Here is a 13,501-nt window from a genome sequence, read left to right on the forward strand (position 1 = left end):
AATCAATGTTATTACCATACAGAGGCTGAATATTCAAAGAATATTGAGTATTTTGAGACCTCAAAACTCCCACTTTGCTGCTTTTTTTTTCCTCCATCATTCCCTCTCCCCCTCAGTCCATATCTCTTTGCTTTTGTTTTTATTCTCACTCTCATGCTTTCTGATTATAAACAGTTTTCTTCTCTAACTCAGCAGAAGGGTATAACCGCCCTGCCACTAGTGTGAGAGCTCACCATGGGTGTAAGTGAAGGTGGCCCTGGTCACCAATGTGGAGTTGGAAGTGGCCGCCTAGATACTTGCTCCTCAGAGTGTGGTTTGTATGCCGGCAGCATTTGGCATTACCTGGGAGTCTGTTAGAAACACGGAATCTCAGACACCATCCCAGACCTAAAGAATCAGAATGTACCTTTTAACAAGATCCTCAGATTTGTATACATAGTGAGTCTGAGAAGCACAGGTCTAGACAAGTCAGATAAGTCTTTCCCTCTGGAGTCGATTCACTGCTCTGAAGTGGAAAGGGATCATCAGAGAACATGGGTTCCAGCTCCTTCTCAGATTAGCTCTAGTTAGGACCAGGGATGTCCTGTGGGTGGGAAGACATGTGTCACTGCAGGGAGCAGAATAGGACAAGCCTGCACAGGTGAAGCGTCTAGTGCCAATTCTGGTTACCATTTGACTACAGCATTGGTAAGGTGGTCACAAAGTAAGTCCTCTGGAGTCTGAGTTCTTGTGGCAGCTACTTTAATTCCCTATTAATAGATACACACACAGACGCACCTGCATGCAACATGCACTGCCACCCACATCAAAATAGCCACGTATGCACCTAAAGGAAAGGGAAGAGAGAAACTCAAATCTACTATACATCTACCATTTGCCAGACATTATGGTAGGTGCTTTCATCCTAAAGACTAGACAGCATGCAGGAGAAAATCTGGTCTTTGTGAGCACACATTCAATGACTAGCCAAACTTCATTAACCAGAAAACCTCTGCACGTTAAAGAGATCTATAACTGGTATTTTTAATGATGACCTCATTAAATGATTAAATTAAATGATAAGATCCTAAAAATCTAAATCATAAAAGAGTAATTATATTAATTAGAGTTCTCATGTTTATAATATCATCTTAAAAGTCTGTTTCCAAGGGACTTCAAATGAAAAAAATATATTCTAGCATAAATATTACACACTTAACCCAGATGTTAGTGACTTGAAAGTGATCCTCTTTCCCAAGAGTGGCTTTCTGGAGTTGGAGACTACGTGTGAATACTGTAATTTATCCAGTTGTAGACTTGCCAATCTCTGGGAAGGCTGTCTTTTACAACATTTTTTTGTTTTATAACATGTAAATATTCCCCAGAGTTTACCCTCCACATGGATCGCTAAAAGTTACTCATGCTTACCTTCCTAGCATGGGATTCTACAAAGAATCCTTGGATGGGATTCTAGTCCTGTCACTGAGCTGACTAGCTGGAAGATTGATTTGGGGCTGTCACTGAATCCCTTTGGACTTCAGGTTTGTCTTCTGTGAAATGTTAAAGTAGTAGTGTAAGTTGTGAGCTTGACTGGACTCTAAGATCCCTTCCATCCTGCATGAATATTCTAGAGTCTATGAACAGAATAATTTAAAATAGAATGTGTCAACAAAGATTTAAATGGATTCAGTTGGGTCTCATCATATGCTTTGAGCATTTCCAGGCATCCCAAAGTCTATTCCCAGATGCCTGTTTGTGAATCAGCATGATCTTGACATCATTTTCACTGTTCCATGACAGTGTAAAATAATTACAGTACAAGTAGCTTTCCACAAATTTAAATTTATATGGTGTTTATTTTTATGAAATGATAGTGACAGTAGATGGTAATTATTGTTTTTAACTTATTTGGCAAAATAAGAAGCCGGTAATTCTAAGACATCTGTCCATATTTTGCTTGTCTAATTTGTCTGATCTATAAATCCAGAAGACTGGACTCACCAAATTAAGATATCCTAATCGCATAGACTATTGAGTTCTATTGAATCGAATGATTTTCACTTTGAAATAATTTCGGTGGGGGCAATGGGATTCTGGGCCTTCCACTTCATGCTACAGCCAGTTACTATCTCCTGAATTTCTTCTATAATACCAATCATTCAGATAACTCAGTTCACACCCACTGTGTATGTGTGCTGCGCTCCTGTGTGTGCCCCTGCACGTGCGTGTGTGCGTGCACGGCATGTGCTTGACACCAGTACTCAGCAGGGTCTCAGTGTGTCTTGTTTGTTCCCCAAGAGATTTTGGAGTTAGACACAACAATGCAGAGGGTATGTGCTGTTCTGACAGTCTGTGCCCTGCAATCAAACTGCCTGCGTTCCAGCCCTAGATCCACTACTGGGTAGCTGTATAACCTCAAGCAAGTGACTTACTTTTCTATACCTCAGTTCCCTCATTTATCAAATTTCAAAATTTACATTTACTAGCTAATAGAGTTATTCTGAAGATTTACTGAGATAATCCATTGTTTAGTATAATGCCTGATGCATTGCAAGGGTTCAATAAATAATAGGAAAAACAACAAAGAACAAGCAAACAAAAAACCCTTAAGAGTCAGACCAGTGTGCGATCTGACACACCCCCCTCCATCACCATTCCCTCCTTCTCCATTTTATTGTATACCCTTAGACAAGTTACTCAGAATCTCTGTGTCTTATTTTCCTCACCTATGTAATGCCTACCTCACACATTTGTTGATCTTACCATTTGTTGCCAGTATCAATTGTTATATGTAAAGTACTGAAAATTGTGCTTGACTCACTGTAGTTGCACAATGAATGTTTTATATCCTTACCCTTTCACAAATCTGTGTTCCACACAGCTCATCTTTGTACGTGGCACATACAAATATTTGTATTTACTGCAGCCCTGTACCATCTCTTTGTCTCATTCCTCTTGCCTCCTTTGTTAATTTCTCTACAAGGAAGAGCAGAGATCAGTGTGCTCTAAACACAGACCAGGAATCTTACTGGTTGAGACTTAGGTTACTTAGACCTGTTGGCCATTCCTCTGCTTTGGCCAGTACTGATCCTGATAGGCTTCTCTGCTGACCAGACAGCTTCTCAGGAAGGACACTGGATTGGGACATTTTGTGATGTCTTGTCACAGTTGGAAGATTTATGGGCCCAGCACATTGTTTTGAAGACATGCTATATTTTAAGAAGTTTGTGGCTTGATGTCTCTCTTTCCTGAGAGCTCCAACCTCAGCCTCTTCCTTTTTGCAATTCTCACTTTGTCAGTTCATGAGGCAAAGGTGGACTGCTTTGTTGAACTTTGCCACAGAGCCTGGCATGCATGGGGAAAACTTGTAAGACATATTTTGGGGTTTATACTGATACGTCTCCCAAGTTAAATATATTTCATTGCTCTTGAAAAAAAAAGGCACAGTACAGGGAATATAGACACTTGTGGTAAGCATAGCGTAACATATAGACTTGTCTAATCACTCTATTGTACACTTAAAACTAATGTAACGTTGTATGTCTTCAGTCAAAAAAAAAGGAAAAGGAGGGGCTCCTGGGTGGCTCAGATGGTTGGGCGTCTGCCTTCGGCTCAGGTCATGATCCCAGGGTCCTGGGATCGAGCCCCACATCAGGCTCCTGGCTCGGTGGGGAGTCTGCTTCTCCCCCTCCCTCTGCCTCTCCCACTGCTCATGCTTTCTCTCTCTCTCTCTGTATCTCTGTGTCTCAAATGAATAAATAAAAAAAAAATCTTAAAAAAAAAAAAAAAGGAAAAGGAAAAAGGGCAGCACCCTTTTAAGAGCCATTTTGGAGTGAGATAATGTTTATTTTCAAAACTGTTGGGGTGAGGGAATGAAGGAATGAGCGATTACAGAATAAATCACTAAAACAGTTTTAAATATTAAAAAATAATCCTGCCTTGACATTACTGCTTTAGTATAAAAGAATGCAATGCTCCTTGCACTAAACCCTGCTCCCCTGACTTTTCTTTTTCTGAACTTCTTGTAATCTGGAGCATGTTCCTTTCCCCTTATCTTTTTAACATTGGTTTAAAAAATTAATGCATCATTTTAGGAGAGATCCCTTCAAAATGTGAGAATTTAGAAGGAATGGTCTGACTTTTGAAGACTTGAAGATGTATTCTAAAATTTATGGGATTATAAAGTGGAGGGTGTATTCTGCAATGCTGAACTTCCCATCAGGCAGCAGATGGCACCTTGCCAGGAACAGGAAAGGAAGGAGCGCCATAACTGGAATGTTCACTTGGAGCACATTTGTTGCATTGTGTTGCTCCTCAGGTGTCTGCCATTTCCACTTCTCAGAATAGAACATTTTTTCTTCACTTTTTAAAAAAATTTATTTTATTTAAATTCAATTAATTAACATACAGTGTATTATTAGTTTCAGAGTTAGAGTTCAGGGATTCATCAGTTGCAAGAACAGAACATTCTTTTACTGTAATTCATGTGCCTACCCCAGTTCCAGAAACAGTACTGTTTGCAACTCTTGGAGAAGAGACTGTAAAAATCTCATTAAATATTTACCCTGTTGCTAAAGATCTGTTCAAAAGAATGAATTTAGACTTGTTTTGGTGCCTTTTCCCGAGGACCCTTTTTAACCTACCTTTTTATTACTGTGTGACACTGTGTCTTGAGTAAAATGGGATTAGAGTCTAGAAGAGCATCACCACCTATTGGGGAGACAGAGGGGGCAAGTAAATAAAATATTTATTGACATTTGTCAGATTATATCAGTTTTTCCCAAACTTAAGTGTTTCAGAGACTAGTCACAATTTTTTTGCCTTATCTATATATCACCTCACTTAATACACCATAGTTTTTTTTTTCTTTAAATCGATGTGCTTTTAAAACCATAGTTTTGTCCTAAGAAATAATACCTAAGAAATTATTGGTTTTATATTCTAGTTTCCTAACATATATAAAAAGAAAACCATGACAACTAAAATTAAATTTTAAAATGTGGTATTTCTTAAAATCATCATTTGTAACACTAGTGATAAGCACTCTAACCTTTGGGAAACATTGAACTGGGTTGTCCCACTGTTGGAGTTGAAATCAGGTCAAGACCACATTCCTAATATGGGATTGGGAATGTAGGAATTAATTTGCATAGCCAAGGTTGGTAGAAATACCTGTAGGTATGCCCAGGTATTTAAGGCCTTCTTCCCCCTTCTGTCTGCTCTAGTCAACTTGCTCTATATTTATAAATCTGTGTGTCTGAATGTTAGGACCCCTCCTTTTCTTTTGCATTCTTGACCTCCATTCTTAATTGCTACCTCTGCCTCGCCATTGATGGTGATCTATGGGTTGTCAACCTCAGACTGAAGACTTGGTGCTCACACATAGAGGCCTCTTTGCATTGGTTTCCTTTGGCCTTTTTGACTGTGGGCTTTCCCCCAATTTCTATTATTATGAAATTAGTAACAGCAAATTAGTACAAAACAACAAATTACAGCATAAACTGCTTAGGAAAGAATGATCTGGAAGGACTTCATGTGACTAGGAATGGGGCCATTATCAATTAAAAAATAAGATCTTGTGAGAAGCTTAATGTAAAAACAGTATGCGTGCCTATATCGCTCATAATCATTTTATATCTTAACTGTGAACATGTGGACCACCCTCACTGGTCCTTTCATTATCTCCTATGCCAAAGTAGTTTTCAGTGCTTCAAGAGAATGATTTCCAAATATTCTTAAACATTTCACCATGCTTCACATGCATCCCCAGAGAGTTTTAGGGCTGGAGAAAAGGAAATTGAATGACAGGAAATTTACTGGTCTAAAACGCAGCCTTCTGCCTCTGGTTTTAGGACTCTCTTCACTGATCTTTGTTTCCTCATCTTTTTTTTTTTTTGAGCTGAGAGTGACATGTATCATTTGGCATCAAATAAAAAATACCTAAGACTTTTCCTTTAACAACATATTCTCTGAATAAGATGTGGATTTTTTTTTAAGGGACAAAGTTTGAAAATAGCCCTGCTAAGCAACAACTAATAAGTACTTGGTTTGCTAAATTCACAAGAACTCCTTTGATAATAATACCAATGGAATGCTATACTTCTGATAAATGGGATCAAATTCGGGGGCCATGAGATTCTACTGTAGCATTAATAGTTTTCACCTACAGTCTTATTTATACCGATACAATTTTGTAAGTTATCTTTTGGGCAAAGAACAGTCATACCATCTGCTCAAGCATTAAAATAGAGGAACGTGCAGAGAAGACCTACGCTTTTGGATTCTCCTTTCTCTAAAATGTCTGAATTTTAACTGGATTTTGGAAATATGAAATTCCTGAGTCGTACTAACCAATGAAGCGAATTTGAAACCAAAGTGGCACATTGAAATGGGCCTATTGCTGAGGGTGGAGGTAGAAAACATGTTCATGTCTTTGAGGCCAGGACAGGATGTTATTCAGGTTGTGAGGGCAGCTGTTATGTTGGGAGTCTTCTGAGAGAGAGCAGAATCTGCTGTGCCTGCAATATAACTCTTCTCCTCTGTCCCAACCACACAGTTGAATGCGTGTGATAGGTGTAGGCGATGGTATCTGCAAATTACTGCTCTTGGTTTTGCTGGATGCATGGAACTAGTTCCTCCTCATCACATATGAATACCTTTAAACCTAACACAGGCTAAAAAGCATGGTTAAGGAGAAGCAAAAATGGATAGCTCTCACCTAGTGTTTTATTGATTTATTTATTTTAGAGAGAGAGAGAGCACAAGCAGGAGGGGCAGAGGGAGAGGGAGAGGAAGAGAGAATCTCAAGTAGACTCTGCCCTGAGCACGGAGCCCTACACAGGGCTCGATCCCAGGACCCTGAGATCATGACCTGAGCTGAAACCAAGAGTCGGGCACTTAACTGACTGCGCCACCTAGATGCCCCTCACCTGGTGTTTTAAATGGTGGTTTGAAAATTGTTAGCAATACTGAAAATGTTTACTAACATAGCAGAATCAAAAATGGTAGTGTAGACTAAGAATATCAGAATAATAGAGGCTTGGGTTTGACAGATGAGACCCACTTGAAAATGAACAAAGAGAGTACTTGTAAGAAAAGCTAGGCCAAATTTCCCTCTTTAATAGTCTGCATTTCTGTCTCAGCTCTTTTTTCCAAATTCTCCCCACACATACCTTGTGTCCCCACAGTTTTTAAGGCAAAGATGAGGCCCTTTAAGATTAAAATAACTTGTTCATTCACAATTCATAACTCTGCTTAAGTAAATAAACTAATAAATAATTGCCAAGTTCCTTAATCCTAGAGCTCTATTTTGGCCCATTTGATTTCTTCACTTGACTTTGATACCATAAACACTGATAATTCATATATGGAGAGAAAAACATTTGAATGACTAGAGTTTTTTCTGAGTGGTAACTCATAAGCAGCTCCATCTACAGGATTTCTGTAGCTGCCTTTCACAGTCTGCCCTGGTGCATCTATTAACTGAATCCTTAGACCTATTGATGGAAATTTATGTTGCATCAGCCCACAGACCAAAACCCTCAGTGGTTTAAGTAAGGTAATATATTACAGTGGAAAGAACGCTGAAAACCTGGTTTCAAATTCTGAAACTAGTTTTGTGACTTTAAGCAAGTAACCTCTCTGACCATCTCTTTCAATGAAATAAAAATGTTGAATCAGATCTGGGCTTGTCTCAAATGCAAATTCAGATTCATTGGGAGTGGTGTGCTGGAGAATGTTGAGAACCATTAAGACTACATCCACTCTCAGAGGGAATGAGCATCCTCTTTGATTCAGATTTAGGCCAATCCTGATAGATTAGCTCTGTCTATCCTGGGCAGGTAAAGGCAAGAATGCCTTGTATATGCTAACCCTAGCTAGAGTTGCGCTCTCTTGTGCATTTCATCTTTATTTGAAAGAGATATAACCCATTTCAGAAGAAGCAAGATTATTTTATAATTTTCAGAACCAGAAGTAGAAAATTCTCTCGTACAAGACAAGTTTTTAGAGACTTGATTCTAACTCCTTGGCTGAACCTCTCGTGCTTTCTTTCTATTAATAACCAGTTGGAACAAATGGCCAGATGATGCACCTTGTCTGGGGAATGAATGGAAGCACCTAGAAATTCCTTGTTCACTCACACTCATTAGGTGGGACTTGGAAGGTTTACTTTGCTTACCAGTCAATCAATTTATAATTTGTTAGTATGAAGTGCATAGAGCTACTTGTAAACTGGAAACTTTATATAATCTTCATTTGATGGAATCAGCTCTGAGAGGTCTTTATATCAGGCAGAAATCATAAAATTATTTAAGCCTACATAATCTTAAGAAGAAAGTTTGCCATAAAATTGTAATGTTGACTCCTACACTTCAGGATTTATGATAAGTGCCCTGGACAGCTTGAGATACACAAGTCTGTCTTTTGTTAGTTTATTTAATAAAGGTTTTCCTAGATCCTAAAAACTAGTTCCTACTTCCTAAAACTTTGGAGGAGATTCAGGCCACTGTTTATTTATCCATTAGAATAATTTGCTTGACTTGAAGCTGAGGTTTTGGAATCACTATTCATTACCATCTGGCAGTGTACTCTGCCTATGACTAAGAGTCAGAGTTTGGGGGTTCTGGTCCTTTTGTTGTTGTTGTTTTTACTTGATCTATTCCTAAATTTAGGAAAATTGTTAAAGCACTGTTTGTCTGCTTCCCTCCCCAAACAATTGGTTACTTGCTTTTCCCCCCTGACTGTACCTCAAGGATATTTGAAGAATCAAAAAAGCTCTAGGAGGTCCCTCTAGTGAAAGTCACTTATGACATCACCATTGTCATTGTCTGCTAGGCTGTTACTTCTCCTGGGCCTTTATGTTAAATAGCCCTGCATATTCTCTTGAGCACAAAGATGCCATTTACATGACATTTACAGCACCCAGAAACTGCAGAAGCTCAGAAGAAATCATTTTGACTGTGAAATATTAATACAACTTTTATCTTAATTCACAAAACAAGTTCATCTACTTCGTGATTTCTCAAATGTCTGGGAGAACTTATGCAACCAAGGCTGCTACCAGGGCATGAGAGTGTGTTGGGAGGTGCCCTAAACAGGTTTTATATACTCTAGACTCTCGTAGTTTCTTCTCCTACAGTCACTTGTTCTGCTAAAGGCAAAAAGGAACAGGAGTAACATGTCATGACTTCATTGTCCTTAAAAATTTATTAACTTCAAGAGGACAGATGCATACAATTTCAGAGAATATGATTTTACTTCAACCGATCCTCTCCTAGACTATAATTTTAATAGATTTTATTCATAGTATTAGAACTGGCTATTTTTCTGCCAATATCCATCCTTTCTCCTTTCCAACCAGTCTTCTCATTCTTTATTCCATATGAGCAGTGGTACATGAGTCAAGGGTTAACAAATTCTTGACCTCTGAAGGAAAAAAAAAAAAAAAAGAGTCCTGATTGATCCCATTTGCTAGTTTTGTGGTACAAATACTCCCATCATGGCCATTTTCAAGTTACCAACATGTCATCACTGAATTCAGAGTTGGGAAGAGATGCACAGTAGCACAGCATTATATAATAATATTACCACCACCCAAAACAATAGGCATAAATGCGCTTAAGAGCATAGATAATAGTGAAAGGTAGTAAAGTAACTGGTAAGTGATTGGGGTTGAGTATATATTACTCTTGTTTTAAGCATAATTTGTTTTTTAGTACATACAATTTGATTTTACCAACAGCCAGTGTTTAACAATCAGCTCACAAAGTTCCTGAAAAGTTTAATCATCGGTTCTCGTGAGCTCCTATGGACTGGTTCCAACACACCAATACAAATGAGATATTTAGAAACTAAAGTTTATTAATTTCCTGGGAGAATGCTTGAAAAACCAGGCAGGCAAATGTAAGTGATTCTAAACTCCCGTCCTAAGCAAAGTAAATTAAAGAGCAGGGATATGTCCCATCTAGCGTGCTTTATTTGGTGCCAGTATGAAGCCCTGGCATTTGTGAGTTTAATGCACAGATCATATCAACAGCAGAGTGGGGAGACCAGGCTTGCCAGGTAGGCCACTCCTAAAAACATCAAAAAGACTCTTTAGAATTTTGAAAGGAATATAAACACAACTGAACGGAAACCAGAAGAACTTGGAGAGATACATTTTTTTACAAAGTTAGTTTAATCTAGACAATATAAACACACAGAGATCGTATTAAGTCTGTCTGGAAAGGCAATACTGCAGATATCATTGTTCATTGTGTATGAAATGAAGGAAGTAAAGAAGACAGGCCAAAAGGAAACAGAGCCTTAGAGTTTGATGTATGTAGGTAGATTAAGAAAATATATTTTGTATTTACTTTGGCTACAAGTGAATGGATCTGAGACCACCATGAGTCAGTCTTCAAAGCTTGGCTGCTTGGTTAGAATAGCTTAAGGTACCAGAAGGGAATAAGGATTCTTCTATGTCTAGAAATCATGGGCAAAGAAAGTGAAAAACTTCTCACAAATCTTTCTTCTTCTCCTCCAGAAATTGCCTCCAAGCAACATACTTCCTCACTGCCCACTTCCTGTTGATTCTCCCAACTCTGCTGTTGCCAGGCACTTACCTGGAAGGCTCCTTATCCATTTCTCGCCTAGTCTCCCTCACTGTCTCCTCCCAGCGTTTGCTGTTCTTGGAACTGCTGTTTGAGTATCTGTTCCGGAAGTCTATCGTGACGCCCCAGGTCCTAGCTGGAAGGCACACTGAGTTGAAATGACTTGCTTATTGGTATGTTTCTCCCAATAGACTTAAAGCCACTTGAGCACAGAAATGAATCTTATCTTATTGTATCCTATGTGCCTAGAGCAAATCCTAATTATGTAGTATGTGCTCAATAAGTACTTTTTCTGAATGAGTAAAATAAATGAATCAATGTCCCCAGAGAAGACAGAACCCAAAGGAACCTGGAAGGCTTCCCATTGCTTAGTACACATAGTAACATCTATATTACTAGGTGATAATACTGCCTTACCACCCTCTCTGAATAAAAGAACAGAACAAAGTCAATTAAGAATTTTCCTTCAATGATCATGCCTCCTGTTTGCCCTTCTTCATGCCACTCCTGTTATTCTCCCATTAGTTACATTGATATCTTTTCCCCTCTTTCCCCTAATTGCCTTCCTGGGCTCCTTGCTTACCGTACCAAGTACAATAGATGGTCTCTAATTACCTGGGATGAAATGAAGGAGAAGGACAGTCAGTTCCAATGCTAGGGACTCACCATCACTGAGCGTCTGTGTTACTACTCTCCTCCCTTTACCTCTACCTGAATAATTAAATGCATGCTCTTTGTATTGCACTTTAGCACTCTGGCAACCTCTGCTATCTACATATTCATGGAGACAAAATAAAATGGAGTAAGGAAAAATTACAGGTTAGACAGGTGTCTGGTGATAGCCTAAATTATTATCTTTGCAAGAAGCAAAAAGTTGACGTAGGCCTTTTACACACCTCTAAAGACATGAAATTCAGGTTCTAAATTAGAGGTAGAATTACATTATGGAACTTGATATTTTATTCTCAGGTGTATGGGAGATGTCTGGAAGTAAAATAGCTTTAGAACCTACAGACTGGGACTGTTTAAGTTGGAAGATATGTCACATGCATGATTTTTAATAGGCAGAAATGCCTTGCACTTTGACTTTTCAGAGTTTTCTCCCTTCAGTCTACTAGAGACTAACCATGGATTTTATTCACTGCTCTCAAAGCCTTTTAGGCACAACTCATGACAGTCCATCAGCAGTGAGAAGAACTTTTATTTCCTTTGTGACCACAGCGTATGGAATGTTCCATTAACGTGGATGACATGATCAGTCTTTACCTGCACTTTTTCTGCTTGTTAAGTTGGAATCACACTATCTGGGGATGGGACCCAGGAATCTGCATATTTAGCAGGTTCCCGGATGATATTGATATACTTTACAGACTAACGTCTATCAATTTAGACCATTAAAAATAAATAAAATGCGAGAAATACACTTTCATTTCTCTGTAAGCACAGTGGAAACAGAACATTCCTTATTGCTGCCCTGAGTTGATAATTATATTACTGGAGAGCCATGTTGGATGTATACCTGAACCATGGCATGGTGGGTAGAAGTTTGGAGTAAGCTCTAAAAATTGGTAGCCTTATGAACTGATAGCAGAATGGCCTATCATTGAACATTGTACATCGTGTATGAAATTGCTTATTGTCAGACTCACTAATACAGGTAGGACTGAACAAGTAATTTTCCTGGGCCCCAGATAACAAGTACCTTTCTTGGCATGATGTCTGTAGATTAGGTGAGATAAGGACTAAGATTTTTTAGGACTATTTATTTATTCATTCATTCATTTGACAGATAATTTGGGGGCACTTACTTTGTCTCAGGCACTATGCTATATTCTGGGAATACACATGTGAGCAACACTGATGTGTTCCCTATCCTCGTGGGGCTTATAGCAATGTGGGAAGGAAGATATTAAATAAATATTCCTGGAGTCACAGAAATAAGCAGATAGTTACAGTTTGTGGTAAATGCCATGAAGACAAATGACATGGTACCAAAAGAGTATGGTAAAAGGATCTAACGCATACCGGAATATAACATTTAGATTTATAGTGCCACTGATAACTCAGCAGAACAACCTGAGTGCTATTTATTATTATATATGTAATAAATATCATCAAAATAACAGCTACCATAATTGAGTGCCAACAATCTATCTTGGCACCATGGTAGATTTTTACAAATATTTTCTCGTTTAACCTTCTCAGTGACCTGATGAGGTATATTTTATTTCACACACAGGAAAGCAAGGCTCTCACAGCAATTAAATGCCTCAACTAGGATTCAGATTCTGGTCTATCTGATCCCAATGCCTATATTCTATTCACTGCAATACATTAGACAGATTCCATAGAGTGAATATAGAGTGAACTCTTCATAGGTATATCAGAAGTCATCTAGCCCACTATTCAACACCTCACTTTATAGACTCAAATGCAGGAGCCAAGCAACTATCAAAACTCATGTGGAAACTTGCTGATAGTAGAGCTGAGTCTAGAACCCAGGTTTTGAGCCCTCGTCCAAAGCTCTTCTCACTCTACCATGTTGCCTCTGTGTATCACAATTACGTGTGCTCTAGTAGGAATTTAGGATTTAATTGATTCTCTGTGCTAAGCTTTAAAACTGATTGGTTTAGGCTGTACAAATAATTCCCACTTTTCAAAAATTACGCTATACTGTTCTTGTATATTATTATCCCCATAGTCCCCTACTGAGTATTCAAAATCCATCTTATGATCAATAGTAGTAATGTGATGTTCTTTTGTATGCAAATAGTATGTGCAAATAGTATGCTGTTGGCACATTCTTTGTAAGAAATGTACTTCTCAGTTGTACTTTCAGTAATAAAGATGGACTTATTTTTTTCTACCTTTTACCCTGGGTTACATTAATCCTAAAAGCACCAATGACATAGACCTGCAGGATAAATTTA

At 38.5% G+C, this 13,501-nt stretch overlaps 1 long non-coding RNA gene across 1 annotated transcript; it reads right to left on the minus strand.

Annotated features, from left to right (window-relative positions):
- Window positions 1–548: 548 nt before the first annotated feature.
- On the minus strand, window positions 549–11,259 carry LOC110591489. The gene is made up of 4 exons (XR_002481024.1): window positions 11,187–11,259; window positions 10,584–10,707; window positions 4,623–4,689; window positions 549–583 (listed from the first exon to the last, which is right to left on the minus strand). It is a non-coding gene; the product is annotated as an uncharacterized LOC110591489 (long non-coding RNA).
- Window positions 11,260–13,501: the final 2,242 nt, after the last annotated feature.

This window comes from Neomonachus schauinslandi, chromosome 2 (assembly GCF_002201575.2).
Source record: "Neomonachus schauinslandi chromosome 2, ASM220157v2, whole genome shotgun sequence".
Classification (NCBI taxonomy): domain Eukaryota; kingdom Metazoa; phylum Chordata; class Mammalia; order Carnivora; family Phocidae; genus Neomonachus; species Neomonachus schauinslandi.